Source organism: Hevea brasiliensis, chromosome 9 (assembly GCF_030052815.1).
Source record: "Hevea brasiliensis isolate MT/VB/25A 57/8 chromosome 9, ASM3005281v1, whole genome shotgun sequence".
Classification (NCBI taxonomy): Eukaryota; Viridiplantae; Streptophyta; class Magnoliopsida; order Malpighiales; family Euphorbiaceae; genus Hevea; species Hevea brasiliensis.
The window spans coordinates 51,336,820-51,362,711 of NC_079501.1; positions in this window are offsets into that span (position 1 = coordinate 51,336,820).

Below are 25,892 nucleotides of genomic sequence, written 5' to 3' on the forward strand. Positions count from 1 at the left end.
ACTCTGCAAGGAGTAAGTTGCCATCCATGACCCTCGGAAGAAACACTGAATATGTCCCGGTTATTACCCGGGTGGCGACTCCTGTCTATCTATGCCTTCGTGGCATAAATCCTTAGTACCGTGGTAGTGTTATGGGAAGACGGTACTTACCAGTGGTTTGATTCTATTAGGATTGTATGAAGTGCATGTCTAGGAAATGCTGTCTAAGGAGGTGGTATTTAAGTGAGACCATTGTGACTCCACCATCTTTCCTGGGCATTACCTGGTGCATTTTATATAATTCTAATGGATGATATTTCGCCTCACGCCCCACCCCTACAGTTTGGCGACTCCACTGGGGACTAAATGGATAGTTACTCCAACATGTTTCTATTAGTCTAATATTATTCCTTTGTTAAACTTTTTGCATTGCACTACACTATCACACGGATCACCCTTACCCTTTTAGCCTCGTTAGTACTAGCCAAGGAGACCATGGTTCTACTCGAGCTATGACGAATTGGTGAATGATAGGACCCCATGCCCGTACCTTCGAGTATATAAAAGAGCCACAGCTCCGGCCGTTGTGCTTAATGGACAAGCTCTCGCATGGGTGACCCTTTTCCTACCCAATAAAGCCCATGAGCCATAGATTTCAACCCTAGGTACCCCGTAGATTATTGTTGTGCTGGATTCGTATCCTTACTGTTCAAACCATAAGTTCTAGTGGTAGTTGAGATGAACCTAGGCCTATGCATAAACCCAATGTGTGTATAGGCCCAAGTCCATTTTAAAACCCATGTTAAGCAAGAGGATGCTTACTTATGGTTAAACTTTAAGGATATAAATCCTTTGTTTGTGAGGGAAGTATCGTCCTGGACCACCCCCTGTTGGTGTGTCCAGTGTACCATAGCCTAGGATAGAATTTTTTTTCTTACCCTACACGTGAGAGTTGAAGGTATAAGGGGGCGAAGATTCAGTTCTGGAGACATTCTTTTCAGTTTATCATTTAGTCTTTGGTCCGATTTTAGTTCGGTTTGTACAGTTCGGTTTTGGTTCAGTTTTGGTCGTATTAGTACGGTTCGGTTTTGGCTTTGTAAAGGCAAAGGTAAAAATGAAAGTGCATATTCATGCATTCATGCATTGCATTTGTACATAGCATAAGATGTTAAAACCTTGTATTTTTTTTCTCTTGTAGTAAACATAGCTTTAGAACACATCAGGAAGACTTCTAATCAGGTCACTTGGGTTAGGGAGGGAAAGAGATTAGTAAGAGTTACACCTGCACAAGCTAAAATGGAAGACACTAAGGTCATGTTTAGACAGATGCTTGAAGAAGCTTTGAATGCCAAGATGGCTGAGCTTGAAGGAAAAATCATGGCCAACTTTGAGAAGAAGTTAGAGATGGGTGGGCCTAGTGATGTTCAGGTAAAAAAGCCCGAAGAAGAGACTAGTAAAAAGAAGGCCTTTGATGACATTTGGGATGAAGAAGATTATCTCCAAGACAAGGCCAAAAGAAAGAAAAGGGGACAAGTGAGGAGATTAGAGTTGTTACTGAGATGATGGAAAAACTTCAGGCCAGTGTGAAAAAGCAAGCTGAATTTACTGGAATGGGGCTGTTAGATGCAGATGACTTTGACATCCAGTTGGATGGAAATCTACCTGAAAAATTCAAGATGCCTGATTTGGCTAAATTCGATGGTACTGGTGACCCAAAAACCCACCTCAGGTCTTATCTTATAGTCATGAAAACAACTGGTTTGACTAAGAACCAAGTCACTCAGTTCTTTTCTATGTCACTAGAAGGGGTTGCATCTTCATGGTATCATGGGCTAGAAGCCACTGTGAGAAAAGATTGGGAGGAGCTAGTTAGGAGATTTGTGCAACAATACTCCTATAATACAGCTTTAGATGTTACCCTGAGAGACTTAGAGACCACTAGGCAAAAACCAAATGAAACCTTTTCAGAGTATCTATTGAGATGGAGGAAAAAGGCCATGAAGATGACCAATAGGCCTGCTGAAAAGGATCAAGTGCGATTGGTAGTGAAAAGTCTGCAGCCTAGTTATTATGAGAAACTTTGTTATTATCCCTTGGCTACCTTTGAACAGCTATATGATGCTGGGGTATTAGTGGAGGATGTATTGAACAATGAAAAGAAGAGTTATCAGCCCAAGAGGGGAGGATACCAGTCAGCTGGCAACATTACTGGGGAAAACAAAGTCATTGAGGTTCAAACCGTGTCCCGCACCCCTAGAAAGTTCTCTCAATTCAACCAACCTCTATCTAAAGTCTTCGAGCGACTCAAAGCTCGGGGTCTCCTCCAACCCTTGGCACCTAGACCACCACCAAACCCACTGCCACCCAATTACAATGCTAACCTATATTGCCAATTCCATCAAACTCATGGCCATGACACTGATAGATGTTTTCGGCTAAAACACGAAGTTCAGGACTTGATCGATGCTAAGAAAATAGTTGACCCAGAAAATCGACCCAACACACGCACCAACCCAATGCCCAACCATAATGTTCCACCTCCACCAGGACTTTACATGATTTCCACCACCTCAATTGACCCTGACCAAATTCTCAACCTTATCCAACCTATCCAAAAGCTTGATGAACCTCGATCTGTAATGACAATTGATATTTGGGATAGTTCCAGTGATGAGGAAGGTTTGTTAGATGTTTGGGTTGACTCTGACGGAGAGGAAAAGAGTAGGGTGAGCCACATGACCAAGAGTGGTGGATATTATCCTGATCCACCCATGGAGAAGGACAACGTGAGAGGGAAAGCCAAGGTGTTGGCTGAAGAGGACACATATGAAGAGGATGATCAGTTCCTTAGGCAATTGAAGAGGACTCAGGCTAGTGTATGAAGGAACGGAAGCGTGAAAAGCACAAGATTATATCATTGAATTCAAAAATTTTCACCTAGGGTCACATGCACCATGCAAGATTTATTTTTATCTATTTGATTTCAATGATAAACAACATATTAAAACTCTTTTAATATGTTTTTGGATCTGTATTTGCCATTTAAGATTTTAAAATTAATCAGATTAATTTTAGAACCCTAGATTAAATCAAGAACGATTACACTAACCTCTTGATGTGCCGCAATGTCTGCGCTTTGAGATTCGTCTTGAGGACACGGATGTTGTCCCTCTAGCTTGTCCACACCAAGAACACCTATGGCAGCCCTTGAACAGCTTCTAAAGCCTTTTCTATTAATTAGAAATTCAAGTTCTGCCTTTTAAGAGATTAGAGATGTAAACAGGACACTAGAAACAATTTCTAGTGTTCTTAATTCAAGAGATTGATGGCTAATCTCTTTGAATTGATGAGAGATGAAGAGAAAATAGCTGGAGAGGCTCAAAGTGGCGTGACATATGAGAGGAGAGGCTGCTGGTTATGTTTTCTTTCATAACCACACTTAAATAGCTAGGTTAACACATTAAACCCTAGCCACATGTCACCTTTTGATTAGCTCTAGGTTTAAGTGACCCAATCACATTGTGCCAAGTGTCAAACCTATATTTAATCTTGATTTAATCATCTTACATGATTAGAAAACATTTGGCAAGCTTATGTGTTATGCCATGTGTCACCATATCATGGTGCCACGTGTCACATCGTGAAATGACCAAAATGCCCTCGTGTCTTAATTTTGAGTTCTTAACCCAAAATAATTATTTTCTTCTTCTAATTAATTTATATCAAATATAAATTAATTAATTAATCTCTATTAATTAATTTCTCATCAATTAAATTCATATTTAAACACTTTAAATATAAATTTAATTTATACTACACATCCAATAATCTAGATTTGGTTTCAAGTCATGCTAGGGACTTTGCAATTTAATTGCAAACCAAATCTATTTAATTAATCAATTAAACTCTTTAATTAATTAATTAAATCATATTTAAGTAGGTGATAACTTGTGTATGTGTGTGACTTACTAGGCTCATCACTAATTGGCAATGAGACATGATATCAACTCTTAATATCATCAGAACTCTTTCTTACCATAAATGATTTCTCTAAATCATTTTATGAACCTCATAAACCATGGTTAACACCTAGCATAGCATGCCATGGCCACCCAATTAGTAATAAGATTTACCTTAAATGAACCTATAATCATATGTTACCATGCACTAGAATCTCTCACATAAAATCCCAACTCAAGCCGAGTCATGGTTTATGTCAAACTCCATTTGCTATGAATATTATGTTCTCTTTTAATTCCAGTTCTTGATTAAAAGATTTTTCTCATCGTAAACTCTTTTGAATAAATCTATCTGTCCTGGCCAGGAACTTGAAACATCAAGAACAATTAAATGAACATAGGATTTTATCTCTATTTACTTAGAGGAACAGATTCCTTCTTGATCAACACCTACCTCCATATATAACTAGCAGGAGCCAACACATGCCCATACACCCATACATAGTACAAGTATGAAAGCAGTATCAAACTCAAACTACCTATATATAAGATAACTGTGCTATCTCAGGTCTAAAGATTATATGCACTGATATGATTTATGACAAAACATTGACAAGAGTAAACTCCATGTGCTTGTCATAAGTGTCACTGGTTCGGCCTACTTATCATTTATAAGTGCCTATCAAGTTTGTTATATGGCATGAGACTCACCATTCCATCTTATTTATATCTCATATAAATAACTTGAGAACAAACACGAATACAATCTTTCTGGATAAGTCATGTCCTTATTATGAAGTATCCTCGATTGTGAACCTATTTATGATACTTTGTGCTAGAAATATTGTCACTCATATTCTTAACAACTTAAGAATAATATTTCTAACAAAATATCAATGGACCTTTTCTATTACACATAAATATATTATGTAAACGGAAAAGTGGAAATGCCTTTTATTAATAAAAATATGTACAAGATACATACTAAATGATATGCTCTAGGGCATACTACTAACAATCTCCCACTAGCACAAGAGCCATTCATTACAATACCTTAGACCCATCTTCTCAAGATGTCAGTCTAACTGAGCTTATGACAAAGGCTTAGTGAATGGATCAGCTGAATTTTTCAGCTGATGTTATTTTTCTGCATGACTAAATCGCCTTGACCAACTAAATAACCGAAAATGTGATAGTGACTTTCTATGTGTTTGGATTTTGTGTGAGACCTTAGTTCCTTAGCTCAGATGATCGCTCCATTATTGTCACAGTGTAGTGGAACCACGACTCAATGGAAGGAACTATCGTAAGTTCTGTCACGAACTTCTTTATCCAAACGACTTCTTTTGCAAAGATTCGATGCAAAGAATATACTCACCTCGAGAGTGGAATCTGCAATGCGTGCTCGCTTGGAACTCTTCCAACCGATCGCACCTCCATTACAAATGAACACATATCCAGAGGTAGACTTTCTATCATCGATATCTGATTGGAAATCAGAATTAGTATAACCATCCAATTGCAAGTCTCCACCTGCATAAATCAAGAATAAATCCTTAGTTCTTCTCAAGTACTTAAGGATATTCTTGATACCTATCCAGTTGTTCCAAACTCGATTGGATTGATACCGCTAGTCAAACTAATAAAGATATGCGATATCCGCCTTGTACACAACATTGCATACATTAAACTTCCAATAGCCAAGCATATGGCATCCTGGCCATCTTCTCTCGTTCTTCGTGTGTCTTTGGAGACATCTCTTTAGAAAGATGGATACCATGTCTCACTGGTAACAATCCTCTCTTGGAATCAAGCATGTTAAACCTCTTTAACACCTTTTCCAAGTATAGACTTTGGGATAAACCTATTATTCTTTTCGCTCTATCTCTATAGATGCGAATCTCAAGAATATAGGTTGCCTCCCCTAAGTCTTTCATGGAGAATGTATTTGACAACCATACCTTTATAGTCGTCAACATACCTGTGTCATTACCTATCAACAGTATGTCATCCACATATAAGACAAGGAAAGTGATAGCACTGTCACTAACCTTCTTATATACACATGGCTCATCCTCATTTTTGATAAAACCAAAGGATTTAATGGCTTCATCAAAACAGATGTTCCAACTCCTCGAAGCTTGATTCAACCCATAAATGGATCGCTTTAGCTTGCATACCATGGAACCATCTTGGGATTCAAATCCCTTAGGTTGTTCCATGAAAATGTTTTCTTCAATGTATCCATTGAGAAAAGCTGTTTTGACATCCATCTGCCAAATCTCATAATCATAGTATGCAGCTATTGCTAATAAAATCCTAATTGTTTTAAGCATGGCAACAGGCGAGAAAGTCTCCTCATAGTCTATTCCTTGCCTTTGGCGAAACCCTTTCGCTACTAGCCTTGCCTTATAGGTCTCTACCTTTCCATTAGAACCAATTTTCTTCTTGAAAACCCATTTGTTCCCTATAGGTACAATACCTTCAGGTGGGTCAACAAGATCCCAAACTTGATTCTTATACATGGAATCAATCTCAGATTTCATAGCATCAATCCATTTTGAAGAGTCTATATCTGATATAGCTTCTTCATAGGTAAGTGGATCATCTCCATGATCTACTTCTTCATGAGTAGACAACTCTTGTTCTTCTTCATGAAGAAAACCATATCTCACTGGTGGGTGAGATACCCTGGCTGTTCTACGAGGAACAGATGTAGATGTTTCATCAATGGGTATAGGTTGACTAGATGGATCTATATCCATCCGATGCTGGTTGGTCGAATTCTCCAATTCTAACTCTATTTGCCTTCCTTTGCCTCCTTCTTGAACAAACTGTTGTTCAAGAAATATGGCATCTCTACTTATTACAACCTTTTGTGAAGTAGGCAAATAAAAATAATATCCAAAACTATCTTTTGGATATCCAACAAATCGACCTCTTTCTAATCTGGTCTCCAAATTATCAGTGTTCACCTTTTGATATAAGTCGACAACCCCAAATCTTAACATGCTTTAGACTTGGTTTTCTTCCATGCCATATCTCATAAGGTTTGGAAGAAACTGATTTTGATGGAATCCTATTCTGAATATATCAAGCTGATTCTAATGCAAATCCCCAAAAGGAGAGTGGCATCTCAGTATATCTCATCATACTACGTACCATATCCAATAGGGTACGAGTTCTCCTTTCAGATACACAATTCACCGTATGGCCTGGAGGAGTCACCGAGAAACAATGCCATGCTCTCTCAAGTATTCATCAAATTCAAGACTCAAATATTCACCTCCACGATCCGATCAAGAGCTTTAATACTCTTTCTGCTTGATTTTCTACTTGATTTAAATTCTTTGAACTTTTCAAAAGATTCATGTTTGTATTTCATCAAATACAAATACCAAACCTTGATTTATCATCAAAGGTAATAAAATAATGAAAGCCCTCTAGCCAATTTTAAATGGACCACATACATCACTATGTATTAGCTCCAAAATATTTTCAGCTCTTAGCCCTTGTCCAACAAAGGGTGATCTAGTCATTTTGCCTTGAAGGCAAGATTCACAAGTTGGAGTAGGCTCAGAACCCAATGAGGATAAAATCCCCATTTTTCTCTAATTTTGCAATCCTATCTTCTGCAACATGACATAACCTTAAGTGCCAAATATATTTTGAACTTGAGTTGGTTTTCACCATGGCATTGCATTCATTTAGATTGCTATACTCTGGCCAGTGGAAACACTTTCATCGACAATGGAAACACTTTCTGTTGGTAATGGAAACACTTTCTGTTGGCGGTGGAGACACTTTCCTTTGCCTTTATCGCCTTTAGTCTTCCTTTTCTGCTTAGCTATTTTCTTGAAGGACCAGGAACTGAGGTTTCTTTTTCTTGTTGCCCTTCTTCTTGTTGGACTTTCCAAAGTAGAAGATGTAACCAAAGCTACCTCTTTTCCTTTATTGCACGGCATATTCTTTTGGGCAATAACCAAGATGTTGAGTAATTCACTAAGGTGCATTCTGTTTAGTCATATGGAAATTTATCACAAAATTCCCAAAAGACTGTGAAGGGATCAAGGATCAAATCCGTTTGTAGTTGGAAATCCATGTTGAAGTCAAGATGTTCCAACCGCTCAATCACCAATCATCTTGTGGACATGATCCCCAACATTCTCGTCCCTCAGAGATCTTCATGCGAACAACCGCCTAGATAACTCATACCTAGCATTCCTACTGTGCTCACCATACAACTCTTGTAGGTGAAGGAGGATCTCACTCGCACTCTGCATGTTCTCATGTTGCTTCTGTAACTCATTACTCATAGAAGCAAGCATGTAACACTTAGATCTCATATTATGCTCCTTCCACTTGTCCAAAGTTTCATGTTCCTCTTGTGTGGCCTCCGGAGGTAAGGGACCAGAACATTTGAATCTAGAACATATCCTATATGTTCAAGGTTCAGACAAGTTTCAAATTTCTTAGCCAATCGCATGATTAGGTCCTCACAACTGTTGTGATCAAGTATGCTTGCAAGGATATTGGATGGTGGTGGTTGTTTTGTGCTCATTTTTATCGTAAAATTAATCGCAGAAAATAACCAGATTAATTAGTAAATGTATCAAGTAATTAACCAAAATGATTATGGTCTTTTAATCAAATTGGTCCTCCCACTAACTTAGCGAATCCTACACTTCCAAAGTAGAAAATGGAAATCCTAGTTGGATGGATTTCTAGTGGGTGATTGAATTCTTATAATTCTATTGATCATCCTCAGGTACATCCATTATTGGAATTACAATAAACTATAAGTGAGCAACTCCTTGCCCATCACATCTCATGTGAGGTTCAATCATTTACCTAGCCCCTAATGCTCAAAATCTCAGGTACATCCATTATTGACTTATCTTGCATTAGTTAAGTTGATCCCATTGAGCCGAATTATGCAAATAATTTTAATGTCCTCAGGTACATCCAATATTGGCCACCAAACCATTTACATATTTACAACATCTCATGCTTAACAATTATTTCTTAAGAAAATCTCTTAAATTAATTGCATCTCATGCAACTATTTAAAATTTCTTAAAATAATTGCCCCAATGGAGGGCTTATGTTATAATTACTTTAATTATAGCATTTCCAACTTAATCATTTGTTTGGAAGATTTTATAGCCATCCTAATTACTATTAAGGTCTCACTTTGCACATTATCCATTTAGCATGCATATATCATATAATTGCATACATTCCCATACATCTCATGCATTCATGGATAAGCAAAAAATATGGTATGATCATGGACTTTCTAAGGGATTCACTTCTGAGCCACCAAGAATTGAATCAGGGCATTCCTAGGTGCATTTCATTCATTCATTTTACAAGAGTTGCTGAAGGAGTACATAATCAACACTTGATATTGAATTCCTCCCACTGGTCCCACCAATGCTCTTAACCTCCTTGAACTTCTTGCAATCCAATATTACATAGTAATCCTTGGCATACCAAGGCGAATTTACAAGAACTTAAATAAATGAAATTACAACCCAAAAATATTACAAACTTAATAATACATGCCCAAAATAAATTAAAATAAATTAATTAATTTACAATCCCAAAGAAACATAAAAGAAATAAATCCAATCACATTGGTCTTTTATAGTCCATGATCATCCATCATGCATATCACTATTTAACAATTAAATAAAACATACATACTTAAATTAAATTGAATATCTCATATTCAACTTAAAAATCCAGATTTGAATATGATTCAAATAAATTTAAAAATTCAGATTTGAATCTCATTCAAACAAATTTAAAAATTCAGATTTGAATCACATTCAAACAACTTCAAAAATTCAGATTTGAATCACATTCAAACATTTTTTAAGAAATCAGATTTGAATCACATTCAAATATTTTTTAAAAAATCAGATCTGAATTTTATTGAATCAATTTTAAAAAATCAGATTTAAATATGATTCAAACAACTTTAAAAATTCAGATTTGAATCACATTCAAACAACTTTTAAAATTCAGATTTGAATCACATTCAAACAATTTTTAAAATTCTGATTTGAATCATAATTTAATTGTGTGATTAAAACAACTAATTAAACACTTTAATTAGTCAAAGAATAGGCCTTAGATCATACAACAATTGCAGAATTAAAAGCCAAACCTTGAACCACCCAAGGAACCATTGTTGCCGCCATCAATGGTGGCTTCACCATGTGTGACGCCACATCTCATGGTCCAAACAGCAATGAATCTCTTGATCTCATGATCAAACACACAATTAAATTATATAATCAACAATCTAAATGGCAAATATAGTGGCTCTGATACCAATTGAAGGAACGGAAGCGTGAAAAACACAAGATTATACCATTGAATTCAAAAATTTTCACCTAGGGTCACATGCACCATGCAAGATTTATTTTTATCTATTTGATTTCAATGATAAACAACATATTAAAACTCTTTTAATATGTTTTTGGATCTGTATTTGCCATTTAAGATTTTAAAATTAATCAGATTAATTTTAGAACCCTAGATTAAATCAAGAACGATTACACTAACCTCTTGATGTGCTGCAGTGTCTGCGCTTTGAGATTCGTCTTCAGGACACCAGATGTTGTCCCTCTAGCTTGTCCACACCAAGAACACCTATGGCAGCCCTTGAACAGCTTCTAAAGCCTTTTCTATTAATTAGAAATTCAAGTTCTGCCTTTTAAGAGATTAGAGATGTAAACAGGACACTAGAAACAATTTCTAGTGTTCTTAATTCAAGAGATTGATGGCTAATCTCTTTGAATTGATGAGAGATGAAGAGAAAATAGCTGGAGAGGCTCAAAGTGGCGTGACATATGAGAGGAGAGGCTGCTGGTTATGTTTTCTTTTCATAACCACACTTAAATAGCTAGGTTAACACATTAAACCCTAGCCACATGTCACCTTTTGATTAGCTCTAGGTTTAAGTGACCCAATCACATTGTGCCAAGTGTCAAACCTATATTTAATCTTGATTTAATCATCTTACATGATTAGAAAACATTTGGCAAGCTTATGTGTTATGCCATGTGTCACCATCTCATGGTGCCACGTGTCACACTGTGAAATGACCAAAATGCCCCTGTGTCTTAATTTTGAGTTCTTAACCCAAAATAATTATTTTCTTCTTCTAATTAATTTATATCAAATATAAATTAATTAATTAATCTCTATTAATTAATTTCTCATCAATTAAATTCATATTTAAATACTTTAAATATAAATTTAATTTATACTACACATCCAATAATCTAGATTTGGTTTCAAGTCATGCTAGGGACTTTGCAATTTAATTGCAAACCAAATCTATTTAATTAATCAATTAAACTCTTTAATTAATTAATTAAATCATATTTAAGTAGGTGATAACTTGTGTATGTGTGTGACTTACTAAGCTCATCACTAATTGGCAATGAGACATGATATCAACTCTTAATATCATCAGAACTCTTTCTTACCATAAATGATTTCTCTAAATCATTTTATGAACCTCATAAACCATGGTTAACACCTAGCATAGCATGCCATGGCCACCCAATTAGTAATAAGATTTACCTTAAATGAACCTATAATCATATGTTACCATGCACTAGAATCTCTCTGTTACAAAATCCCAACTCAAGCCGAGTCATGGTTTATGTCAAACTCCATTTGCTATGAATATTATGTTCTCTTTTAATTCCAGCTTTGATTAAAAGATTTTTCTCATCAAACTCTTTCTCAATAAATCTATCTGTCTGGCCAGAACTTGAAACATCAAGAACAATTAAATGAACATAGGATTTTATCTCTATTTACTTAGAGGAACAGATTCCTTCTTGATCAACACCTACCTCCATATATAACTAGCAGAGCCAACACATGCCCATATACCCATACATAGTACAAGTATGAAAGCAGATCAAACTCAAACTACCTATATACAAGATAATCGTATATCTCAGTGTCTAAAGATTATATGCATCGATATGATTTATGACAAAACATTGACAAGAGTAAACTCCATGTGCTTGTCATAAGTGTCACTGGTTCGGCCTACTTATCATTTATAAGTGCCTATCAAGTTTGTTATATGGCATGAGACTCACCATTCCATCTTATTTATATCTCATATAAATAACTTGGGAACAAACATGAATACAATCTTTCTGGATAAGTCATGTCCTTATTATGAAGTATCCTCGATTGTGAACCTATTTATGATACTTTGTGCTAGAAATATTGTCACTCATATTCTTAACAACTTAAGAATAATATTTCTAACAAAATATCAATGGACCTTTTCTATTACACATAAATATATTATGTAAACGGAAAAGTGGAAATGCCTTTTATTAATAAAAATATGTACAAGATACATACTAAATGATATGCTCTAGGGCATACTACTAACAGTGTAACGGTCTGGGAATTGCTATTGGCATCAGAAAAACACAGAACCGCACTGACCAAGCCCCTGAGTGTACTCAAGGTCTCCACGGAGATAACTCCAGAAGAGATTGCCAAAGTTGTGCTTATAGAAGATGGGGGTCATATTACTTTCTCTGATCATGATCTCCCAGCTGAGGGGAGAAACCATAGTAGGGCTCTGTTCGTGACCGCCGAGGTTAGAGGGTGGAAAGTGCCTTGTACGATGATAGAAGATGGGTGAGCCATCAACGTATGCCCTCTGAAGATTCTGCCAAAATTAGGAATTTCTATGTCTGAGCTAACTGGTTCTGATCTGGTTATCAAGGCCTATGATGATTCAAAGAGAAACGTGATAGGGGTATTCAAGACTATGGTTAAGGTGGGGCCTGTAGAGACCGAAGTTGAGTTCACTGTGCTAGACATCCCCATGACATTCTCCTTACTGTTGGGTAGAATCTAGTTCCATCCCTTAGGTGGAGTCCCCTCTACACTCCACCAAAAGATCAAGATCCCGTATCAAGATGGTATAATCACCGTCAATGCTGAAAGAGATGGGGAAGTAGCTATGCTGCAAGTGGATGGTTCGATACCACTATTGTCTGGTTTCCAAGTTGCTGGGATCTATGAAGACTGGATGGACCCTAGGGTGGCCACTATGATGAAAGAGATGAAGTTTTTTCCTGGCATGGGTCTGGGAAAACGAGCTAATGGCTTAGTGACTTTTCCAGAAATAAAGGGGCAAATCACTAGATATGGGCTGGGCTATCAGCCAACTGAAGATGAAGAGGAACTCAAGCCCACCAAGTTTATCAGGGAGGGCGCAATTACATAGACTGATGACCAGGAGCTGCCGCATGTTGAGGAATTAGAATAAGAGGTCAATGCCATCAAGTTAAGGTCTGCTTGGAAGCCAAGCACTTGGACCTACACCCCTAAGTTTGAGTCTGTCTTTTGTAATGCTCATAATAGTGATACTGATATTGTTATTTCTGATGTACTTGATGATGATTTTGAGGCAAAAATAAATAATATGACTAGTCCTTTTGCTTATTTGTTTGATGTTCTTCCTAATGGCTACACGCATAGCATTCATAATCATTTAGAATCTATTTCTGTTAATGCATTAAAATCAATCTCTATTAATTTGGGTACACCAGATGATCCTAAAGACATTAAGTTAGTCAAGATTTAACCCAAAAAGAAAGAGATAAATTTGTAGCCTTATTAATAAAGTACCAAGAAGCATTTGCTGGTCTTATAAAGATATGCCGGAATTGATCGAGACATAGTACAACACAAGATCCCCATGCACCCTAACATGAGGCCAAGAAACAAAAGAAACGTCGGCTTAGGCCAGAATGGGAAGAAAAGATAGCTCAAGAGGTGAAAAAGCTTATTGAGGCTGATTTTATTGAAGTAATTGAGTATCCCGAGTGGTTAGCCAACATTGTGCCAGTCCCCAAGAAGGATGGGCGAGTTTGGATGTGTGTAGATTATAGGGACCTGAATAAGGCTACTCCTAAGGATGATTTCCCATTGCCTCACATCGATGTGCTTGTTGACAGTGCTGCTTGCATGGCCATGTACTCTTTCATGGATGGTTTTTCGGGATATAATCAGATCCTCATGGATTTGATAGATAAAGCAAAGACAGCTTTTATCACTGAATGGGGGACTTATTGTTATAAGGTCATGCCTTTTGGGCTAAAAAATGCTGGTGCAACTTATCAGAGAATGGCTACTATGTTGTTTCATGACATGATGCACAAAGAAGTTGAAGTATATGTGGATGACATGGTAGTAAAATCCCCAACTAGGGAGAGACATTTTGAGGCATTAGAGAAGTTCTTTCAGAGAGTCATCAAGTATAAATTGAGACTGAACCCTAGCAAGTGTGTGTTTGGGGTCACTTCAGGCAAACTGTTAGGGCATATGATCAGTAGGAAAGGGATTGAGGTTGACCCAGATAAGGTGAAGGCAATCCAGGAGATGCCAGCCCCGAGAACAGAAAAAGAGATTAGAGGTTTCTTAGGCAAATTACAGTACATCAGTAGGTTCATAGCTAGGCTCACAACTACCTGTGAACCAATTTTTAAGCTACTAAGAAAGAATCAGCCAGTGGTGTGGAATGAGCAATGTCAAGAGGCATTTGAAAAGATAAAGCAGTACCTGAGCAATCCACCAATTTTGTCACCACCCATACCTAGCATCCCTCTAATCCTCTACCTATCAGTGGAAAACATGGCCCTGGGGGCAATATTGGCACAAGAAGTAGAGAATCTGGAGAGAGCCGTCTATTACATCAGTAAGAAACTCCTTGCTTATGAGGAGAATTATTCACTAATAGAAAGAACCTGTTTGGCTGTAGTATGGGCAACTAAGAAGTTAAGGCACTACTTTCAGACCCATCGAGTTATTGTAGTATCCAGGATGGATCCTTTAAAGTACCTATTTGAAGTACCGACACTAGTTGGAAAATTGGCCAAATGGTTGGTCCTACTGTCTGAATTTGATATTGTGTATGAGACTCGAAAAACCATTAAAGGGCGTGTAGTGGCCGAATTTCTTTCTGAAAATCTAGTTAATGAAGGGGAAGAAGTCGAAACAGCCTTCCCGGATGAGAGTCTCAAGCTAGTAGAGGTCCAGCCATGGAAAATGTAGTTTGATGGGGCCATGAATAAGAGCGGAGCCGATATAGGGGTAGTTTTGGAAGCACCGAATGGAGAACAATTGTTAATGTCAAAAAGGCTATGTTTCCCAACCACTAATAATATTGCAGAATATGAGGCTTGCATTTGTGGCCTGGAGGCATTAATAGCTGTTGGGGCTAAAAAAGTGGAGGTGTTCGGAGATTCAATGCTAGTGGTTTCCCATGTTAAAGGTGAATGGGAATTGAAAGAAGAAAAGTTGAGGCCATACCTGGAGTATGCTAAGAAACTATTATTTAGCTTTGAGGAAGTGACAATGAAGCACATGCCTAGAGCTCAGAACCAGATAGCTGATGCTCTAGCCACGCTGGCATCCTTATGGGAAAAGGGTGATCAGAAGCTGACCCAGCCAGTTATCTTGATGAGGAGTAGAATCCCATGCTATGAAGGGTTAATAATAGCACATTTAGATCTAGAAGATGAGATGAAATGGTATGAGGACATAAGAAGATATTTAGAGGTAAGAGAATACCCACAGTCAGCCAATAGTAGGGATAGAGCTACAATTCGTAGATTAGCCACTCAGTTCACTTTGGCTGGGGGGCAACTCTACAAAAGGTTCTTCGAAGGACTATTGCTCTTGTGTGTGACGAAAAAGCAGTCTGAGCAGATAATGGAGGAAGTACATGCAGGAGTGTGTGGTCCTCACATGAACGGAAGGGTATTAGCAGGCAAAATTTTAAGATTGGGCTATTACTGGTCTACCATGGATACTGACTGCGCTAAATTTGTGAAAAGATGCCATGAGTGCCAAATCCATGGGAATTTGAATCACCTACCGTCCAGTGAACTCTACAGCATGACTTCACCGTGGCCATTCTCAATATGGGGCATAGACATTATTAGAAAGATTTCTCCCACGGCTTCTAATGTCCATGGATTTATCATTGTGGCAATTGACTATTTCACCAAGTGGGTTGAAGCTGAATCTTATAAAGTAGTAGGGGCTAAGCAGATAAGTAAGTTTGTGCGAAAGAACTTGATTTGCAGGTTTGGGGTACCCTATGAGATAGTATCAGATAACGGCAGCCAGTTCAAAGGTGATTTCTTAGAATTAATTACCGAATTCAAGATTAAGCATCACAAGTCCTCACCATACAGGCCACAGACTAATGGAGCAGTAGAAGCAGCAAATAAGAATGTGAAAACCATTCTGAGAAAAATGGTTGAAACCTAAAACGATTGGCCTGAGAAACTCCCTTATGCTCTTTGGGGTTATCGCACTACTACAAGAACATCCACAGGGGCAACTCCATTCTCTTTAGTGTATGGGACTGAAGCAGTGCTACCCATTGAGCTAGAGGTCAAATCCTTGAGAGTGATACTAGAAGCTAAGATTCCGGAAAATGAGTGGGCCCAGAAAAGATATGAAGAACTAGCTTTGATTGATGAGAAGAGGATGCGAGCCTTGTATCATATGCAGGCTTATCAAAGGAAGATAGCAAGGGCCTTTAATAAGAAGGTGAAGCCAGGAAAGATCAAAGAGGGAGACATGGTTTTGAAACAAGCTCGGCCCATCCCTTTTGATCGAAGAGGAAAGTTTAAGCCAAACTGGGATGGTCCATACATAGTCAAAAAGATCTTGTCAGGAGGTGCTGTAAGAATATCAGACCTGGATGGGAATGAATTTTAAGAACCAGTCAACTTAGACAAGCTCAAATGGTACTTTGTGTGAGATAGGTCTGCTAGGCTGAAAATTTACAAGAGACGGTCTAGGCAAAAATAAGGGTCAAAGAAAAAAAAAAGAAAAGAAAAGAAAAAAAATGCTAGATTGAAAACCTGCAAAAGGCAGTCTAGGCAAAAGGAGAGATGAGAGAAGATTTGGATGGAAAACCTAAAAAGGCCATTCGACAGGTTATAAAGCTTATTTCTAACTTTGGAAGGTTAGAAATTTGGCAAAACTAAATGTAAGAGGGAGTAATGGTGTACCTGAATAAATAAAGAAATTTTTATTGCATTGACTAGGAATGGGTTTTATTTAATTATGATCGTGAATGTTTGTGTCTTGAGGGATACATTAAATGATTAAGTAATTGAACTGCGTTGTTTTGATTTAATCTATGTCTTCTGAGCATGACAAGATAGGTGCTTGATATGAATGTCCTGGTAATTGTCTAATTTCAAAAAAAAAAAAAAAAGGGGAGCTTGCTAGGTGGAAAACCCGGAAGGGCCACTTAGGCAAAAGTTAGAGCAAGCCCGCTGAGATGAAAATCTGAAAGGACATTTTAGGCAAAAGTTAGTACAGAGAATGGAGTTCATGGAAGAGAAATGAGTCAAGCGTAAAACCATGGGGAGAGAAGAAAAAGAAAAATCAGAGAGAAATTGTATTGTGACCTTAAGGAAGTCTTTTTTGGTGAACAATTCTTCTAAAAAACTTGGAGGCTAATAGAAAGTTTTTGTAAAAAGAGGTCCCTCAGAGGACTAAGTTTTTTTAGAATCTCTGGCAAAATCAGCATGCCCATGATAGGAAGTAGCATACAAGAAGCACAAAAATCACAAAAAGAGTTATGAGACCTAGTCATCCTAATTTTTCAAATCATGAATTAGATATTTTTTGGTAAGTCCTTAGACGTTGTTTAGGGCGCATGACATAGTTGTGTAAGGCATAGAAGAATATGCATCAACATGTCACCTGTGGGCGTGTAAGGCGTAGAATAACATGCATCACCACAGTTTCAATTGTCGAACTATGAGGGGGTCTGATTCTTCCTTAGGATAGCGAGGGGGATACGTAGGTAGTTTAGGACCGCGGTCCTAAATACGAACCCACAACATTTCATGAAAGATATTTTTTTGGTAAGTCCTTAGACGTTGTTTAGGGCATATGGCATAGTTGTGTAAGGCGTAGAAGAACATGCATCAACATGTCACCTGTAGGTGTGTAAGGCGTAGAAGAACATGCATCACCACAGTTTCAAGTGTCGAACTACGAGTGGGTCTGATTCTTCCTCAGGATAATGAGGGGGATACGTAGGTAGTTTAGGACTGCGGTCCTAAATACGAATCCACAACATTTAAAATCACACAGTTGCCATTGTCATGAGACCATAGCTAGTCTCATGACACAGAGTGTATCGATAGAGCAAGATGCATTCAATTTTCACATGACACAGTTATCACTATTATGAGACCGTAGCTAGTCTCATGACGCAGAGTGTATCGACAGAGCAAGATATACTCATTTTTCACATGACACAGTTATTACTGTTATGAGACCGTAGCTAGTCTCATAATATAGAGTATGTCGACCGAGCAAGATATACTTGATCCTCATAGCCAATGTTTCATAGTTATTAGAAATTCGAGTTTCACTTTGACGAAACTTGAGCAATGCTTTCGCATTGATTTCAACTTTCGCCAAAGTGGGGGGCAAACTGTAGACCCTTATTTTGTGATGAGTATGTGCATTGAGGTTGTGGGAAACCCGATGATGAAAAATTATATGACTGTAAGATGTAATTGGAGGCATTGAGCTGAATTATTAATTTCGTGGCATGATCTTGAAAAAATAAAAATAATAATAAAGTTTTGGGAAAATTAATTTAATTAAATTTAAATAAAATTTTATTTTGTTTAAATTTAATATGGGTAGTTTTTTAAATGGATCTAATTAAGTTTAATTGGGCTCCATGGGCCTAGGAAAGCGTAGTTAGGAATTTTAAATGGGACCCATTTAATTATTTTCTAAAAATTAAAATAACAAAATATCTCTCTCCTCCTTGGCCCCACTCTCTTCCTCACTCCCTATTGGTGCCTTCCATTTTTTCCTGTCTTCCTATTGGTTGAAACATCTCACCCATATCCCAGTCTTATTCGAATTCTGCAATCGCAGTTGTTTAAGTCATCTAAACTTTATCACCCTAAGACTCCAAATCCTACCACACCTCTTCCTCATTCCCTATTGGTGCCTTCCATTTTTTCCTGTCTTCCTATTGGTTGAAACACCTCACCCATATCCCAGTTTTATTTGAATTCTGCAATTGTAGTTGTTTAAGTCATCTAAACTTTATCACCCTATGACTCCAAATCCTACCACACCTCTTCCTCATTCCCTATTGGTGCCTTCCATTTTTTCCTGTCTTCCTATTGGTTGAAACACCTCACCCATTTTCCAGTCTTATTCGAATTCTACAATTGTAGTTGTTCAAGTCATCTAAACTTTATCATCCTAAGACTCCAAACCCTATCACACCTCTCTCCCAAAACCCTATAAATACCCTACTAGAGAAGAGAAGAAGGGGATGATGAAGGAGAGAGGAAGAGAAAATTCAGAGCTATAAGAAATTTAGAGATATTCAAGACTCTTTGAGTTTTTCCTTATTTTTTTTTTCTTTTCATCAAGAAGATTTTCATACAAGATTTCTGGAAGGTCAGTTTTTATTGTTTTCTTTTCAAGTTCTATGCCACACAATATTTTAATTCTATGCTCTTTGTCTTCAATTTATTTTATATGTTCATATAGATCATGTAATCATGTTTAATTTGAGGGGATACACAACTCTGCACATGTTTAGTTTCTGTCTCTCGTACTTTTATTATTTTTCTTTGTTTTCTTTATTTTTTTTGTATTTACAAACAAAATTGGTAAGTAGCCCTAAGGTAAGTACCAAAGAGGGCATTTGCGCGGAGCTTATATGGAGCTAAATGGGAGTAAGCCAGGGATATCATTGCCATACTAGAAGAGAAGACCCTCTTTTAAGGGTAGCTTGCCCCAATGGCAACTGCATTTACCAACAAGTAAGTAGCTCTAAACTTCTCGAATAACCATTGGCATGAAATTGTAGTAATAATAGAACTTTCATTTGGTAAATTAAAATTAACTTTGTTTTTAATTTAACTGACTTTTGCATGTAATTAATTTAAATAAATACATTGTAAATTAAAATTAATCTTGTTTGTAAATTAAACTAATATTGGCATGTAAAATAAATTTAATTTAATACTTGGTAATTGTAAAATAAATTCGCATGTTAGAAATCTTTATTAGGTTGTAATTGTTTGGGACTTATGTGATATTAGAATAAATTACACATGTACATAATTAACTTAGTTCAATTATCCTTAGGGTAACTTGGTGAAAATTAATTAATTAGGTTAAATAGAAACATAGGGTTATTTGAAATTGAATTTGTTTGTAAATTAAATTCCCAATAATAAATTAATTTTAGTCATCTGGTAAATATCATTTAAATAATTAGCAACCCCATAGATAGGAATTACTTGTGCATGAAAATTGTGTGTAAACAACAACCCTTTTTGTGAATTACTTGCGTGTGTAGGATTAAAATTGCATTTTTTAGGATAAAAGTTTAATAAAGGAATAATAAACAAGACTTCTAGAAACATTAGTAGAGGACTGGCACTCGAATTAACGAGGTTAGACCAGGCGTAAGGGGTGCCTAACACCTTCCCCTTACGTACCCACTATCCCGAACCTAGACATTGGGCTATGGTAATGACGGTTGTGGAAACTCTGCAAGGAGTAAGTTGCCATCCATGACCCTCGGAAGAAACACTGAATATGTCCCGGTTATTACCCGGGTGGCGACTCCTGTCTATCTATGCCTTCGTGGCATAAATCCTTAGTACCGTGGTAGTGTTATGGGAAGACGGTACTTACCAGTGGTTTGATTCTATTAGGATTGTATGAAGTGCATGTCTAGGAAATGCTGTCTAAGGAGGTGGTATTTAAGTGAGACCATTGTGACTCCACCATCTTTGCTGGGCATTACCTGGTGCATTTTATATAATTCTAATGGATGATATTTCGCCTCACGCCCCACCCCTACAATGACTTAGGCGGAAAAATTCCCTTTCATATTCAGCCACTGATCTACTCCCCTATTTTAGACTTAGGAACTCTTGCAGCTTTAGGTCCACATAAGCATCAGGGACATATTTTTGTCTGAACTCCTGTAGAAAATCATTCTATGTTAGCACTGAAGGTTCTACCAGACTATGGGGAATGGTTTTCCACCAGTCATATGCATCCCCTTGTAGCAGAGATACTGAATATTCAAATCTGAGCTCCTCTGTGCAATGTAGCTTCTTGAACACCCTATTCATTCTCTCTAACCCCTATTCTGCCTCTAGAGGATCTACTGTCCCCTTGAACTCAGTAGCCCCATATTTCATCAATTTGTCATATTGCCTAGCAGAAGACTGTGGTTGTACCACAAGTGTCTGTAGTGGGACTTGAGTAGGCATGTTACCAGCCATCTGTTGGAACATTGCAACCATCTGCTGAGCAAACTAAGTAGGAAACTTTGGTACTGAGGGGGCTAGTACGGCTGATCCACTGACATTGTGTAGGGCTGGGGCATCCCCTTGTACCTTAGCCTCTATAGATTGATTGACTAAACGATCACCCTCTTCCATAGTCAATTCGAGGATCTTAGACCTCCTGAACAAATAACACAAGGAGATTTCTTCCTGTTAGTGCATATTTATAATGTAATGTACTGTATGTATCAAATAATGACATTGAGCAATTGTACCATGAAGAAAGAATATTCAAATTATAGGTGAAAATAGAATTTAAAAAACTAGCTCTAATACCACTTAAACCTGTCACACCCTATCTCTCTGTAAGGCATAACATGATCCCGTAGTATACCTAATGAATTACTAAACTCCATCTACTGATAATCCATTAAATACACTTCAAGGGATTTTTAAACCTTTTCTTACTTCTTTTTACAGTGGTGAGCACTATTTACAGGTGTTAAAAAAAAATTTAACTGAAGTGAAACAAGATAATACATTTGAAGAACTAATAATTTCTGTAAAAATTTTGGTAGAGTGCCATCTATATTTTGAATAAAACAGTTCTTCAAAAACCTGTAAAAAGCACTTCCTATATTTTGTTCAATTCCCAAACTCAAATATTCAATCAGCACAATAAGTTTCTCAACAATTGTCAACTCAAACCCACAATAATTTTTCAGTGTTTTCAAAAGCTGAGACAAAAGAATATATCACAATATTTATAAACCAAAATAATTTACAAATTTAGTTTACAACTTTAATGTACAATTTTAATTTACAACTGCTCAAAACCATGAACAATATATACATACAGTGAACATATATTACAATACAAAATGCAAAATATGGTATACTGTAACACTCCTATGTTCGGTAGTGCGTTCTACTGTTCCTGTGATTAGTGTTATCCAGACAGCTAGGATGCCTAGAACTACACTTCGATATGAGTGAGGAGACATAAAATAATGAAATACAAGAAAAGAAAATACAAGAAAAATAAAGGAAAAATAATAGTAAAGAAATGCAACCAAGTTAAGCGAGCCGAGAACCCTAGCGATGGGTGACCGCGCCGGGAAGTCACGGTGTGGACCGTTAACTAGCCCTGGACAGCGGGGAACCCTGGAAAATATTTTTAGGACTTAAATAGACCCCTGTTGAAGTATAAATACCATTATAAATATCAAAGAAAAATTAATTAATTAGTACAAAGAAAAGTGAGAAATCGAAAAACAGACAAAATCCAGTGTTACTGAAAAATTGGAATGCAACCCGAGCAGGGGCATTTTGGTCAATTGACACTCCGAGTTGGATTTTGACCTAAATTTCCATGAAAAATAAGTGGTAATATTTTTTAAAAAATTGAATGAAAAATGAGATTAAAGATAAAATATGATTAAGTGGAAAAATATGGGAATAATTAAAAGTTTAATTATAATATTATTTATTTAAGTTAAGTGGAGCATTAGTGGACAATTAGTGGACTATATAAACTCACTTAAGGACAAATACTCCACTAATGTCTTCTTCTTCCTCTCAAATTCAACTTTGCCAAATTCCATTCTCCCTAAAAATCTCCATTGCAGTCCCATGTGTGGAGCTCCATCCACTCAAGATCAAGCCATCCAATGATTAAGTTGCCTTCACTAAAGTTAGAGTAAATCTCTTGGTAGCATATTGGGAGAAAAAAAGGAGAGATTTGAAGGAGTTTTGGCAAGTCCCACTTGAGGTACATGTCCAATCTTCTTTCATTTCTTTGTTAAACTTTGTGTTAGAGTTGAGAGGAGTTGATTTATGGAAGAAAATGGAAGATTTGTTGAGTTAGTGAAGTGTTCAATTTTCGGCAGCCCTCATGTCCATGGAGAATGAATTATTTCTTCATATATTTAGTGATTTGGGGTATTGATTTAGGTGCTTAAATGTATTGAAGTTGATTTCCATGTATAAAGTTGAATGGTAAGTTTGAAAAGTGAAAATGGAAGTTTGATGTGTGTGTATTACTTTTGGCAGCCATGGAAACACCTTGAAGACAGTTTATTTTTGCTTATAAATGGTGAATTAAAGGATTGATTAAATGTATATTGTATAGGAAATTATTTGGGTGATGTATACTTAGTATATGTGAATGGGTATTGAAATTTGAATGCTTGGAAATTATGGGAATGCAATGCATGAAATGGCAGCCTGGTTTGGTGAACCATAAGGATGTTAATTCATGTTGGGATTATAGAATATTATTGATGAATTGTGTTGGTTATTATGGCAGTTTGGGTATGTGTGTGATGGTGTGAAATTGGACGTGTAAAAGTGTTATGGTTAGGTGATTGAATTGTTGTAAATTTGGTTTGAAAAATTCTGTTCTAAATGGTGCACATTGAATGTAATTGTAAGCTGCCAAAATGACCTATAATATGTTGTGAATTATGTTTAGGTTATGGTACAACCAGAATTGGCTTGAATGTTGAGTTTGGTAAGTGTTAAAAGTGATCCTTGATGTGTATGAAAGAAATGCAATAAGGCAGTTTGTGTTTTGAGCCTAGAACTTTAAGTGTGTGGCTCCAATTGGTATGAGAATAATTGGAGGTTAAACTAGGCACAAAATGTGCCAACTTTCATGAAGGAAGCTTGCCAAAATTATGCTTGTATGGTAGCTTGAAAAATGACCAAATCCGGATTAGTGCAATTGAGGCCTGAAAATTGACCATTTGGGCAGCAGTTAGTGTTTAGGCCATAACTCACAAAAAACAGGTCCAATTGAGATGAAATTTTGACCATGAATAGCTAAGACCCATATCTACAAGTCTTATGAAGACACCAAAGCCCAGAAATGACCATAAGCAAGTCAAACAGCTTGCACAAGTTCAGGTCCAAAAACTGGCCGAACTAAAATTGACCTAAAATGACCTAAAGTGATCAATTTTAGTGCAATTTGACCAGCAATAGTAAAATGACCAGAACTTGGTCTACATAACTTAGAATGACCTGAAATTTTGCCCCGCATTCCATATAACATAGATCTACAAGTTTGTAATTTTGACCGAAATCCTAAAACTGAGGAAACTAGGTCGTCCGGCTAGGTCAAACTAGTATCCCGGAATCAAGCAAATTGCAAGAAAATGCAATATACAAGGAAATGAATTTGGTAACATGTACCAACCCTAAAAGACTATTGAATATGACAAATTAGTAACATTAAAATCTAATTTACCTAGAACGCATTTAGGGTCAACATATTAGGTTGACTAGGCAAATAATAAAATTCAGTGAATTAATTATCGAGCATTATCGTTAGAGACATTTAAATGAGTACTGAAACACTTCAAATTGTGTTTCTCAGTTAGCAAAGACTCAGGAAAAGGGAAGGAAACACTGAGTCAAGGCCAGGAGACAGTTATCAGAGGTTTGTGCACAACAGCTATTTCTTTTGAATTTTTCAATTGAAATGAATTATGATGATTTGTACATTATTATTTTAAATTGTGGAAATGTGTTTGAATGGATACTTATTGCTTGAAAAACATTGTAAATGGTTTAAAACTGTGAAAAATTATTTGAATGATATTGATGGATACTTATTGATTGAAAAGCATTGGAAATGGTTTGAAACCACAGCTATCATGTATATTGATTGTATTCCTCACTAGCTTGTCTAGTGGGACGAATTGAATTCCCTCTCTGGCTGAAATGTTGAGGTGTGTGCCTGTTGAGGACGAATAGAATGAGTACTCATATTTTTGCTAGTTAGCTATATTATTCCTCATTAGTCATCGACTTTTGGGACGAATTGAATACCTCATTAGCCATCGACTTTTGGGACGAATTGAACTTTGGAACATGATTAAGCTGTGTGTGATTTATTGATATGTATTGTGAAATTGTGAAATAGAGTTTAAATTCTTATTGACATTCACTATCTTATGAATTTAACTATGTTTTGATTACTGAGATTTATTGTGATATTGTGTTAAATTCCTTATGACATTCATTGTCTTGAATTTAACTATGGTTTTAAGTATCCACTATTTATATGATTTATGATTCATGATTTAAAGTTGTATTTGGTTAATGTTGTGCACCACTGAGACATTGTCTCAGCGATAGCTTTTCATTGCTGTCGTAGGTAGACAGACAGATAGGGCAGCAGACTAGGCTGCTAGTACATTCAGCGAGAGATCATCGGGTATATTGAGTATATCTCATTTTGCATTTTGTATTGTAATGTATATTCACTGTATGTATATTTTGTTCTTGGTTTGAGCAGTTGTAAAATAAAATTGTACCTTGAAGTTGTAAAATAAATTATGAGTTATTTTGACTTTTAAAATTTATACTGTATCTCTTTAATCTCAGTCTTTGAAAAATTATTGTGGAATTGAGTTGAGGAAAATATTGTGTAGTTTAACTATTGGAGTTGAGATTGAGAAATATATTGAAGTGCTTTTTACAGGTTTCCTGAAGAACTGTTTTATCCAAAATACAGATGGCACTCTGCCAAAATTTTTACAGAAATTTCTAATAATTCAAA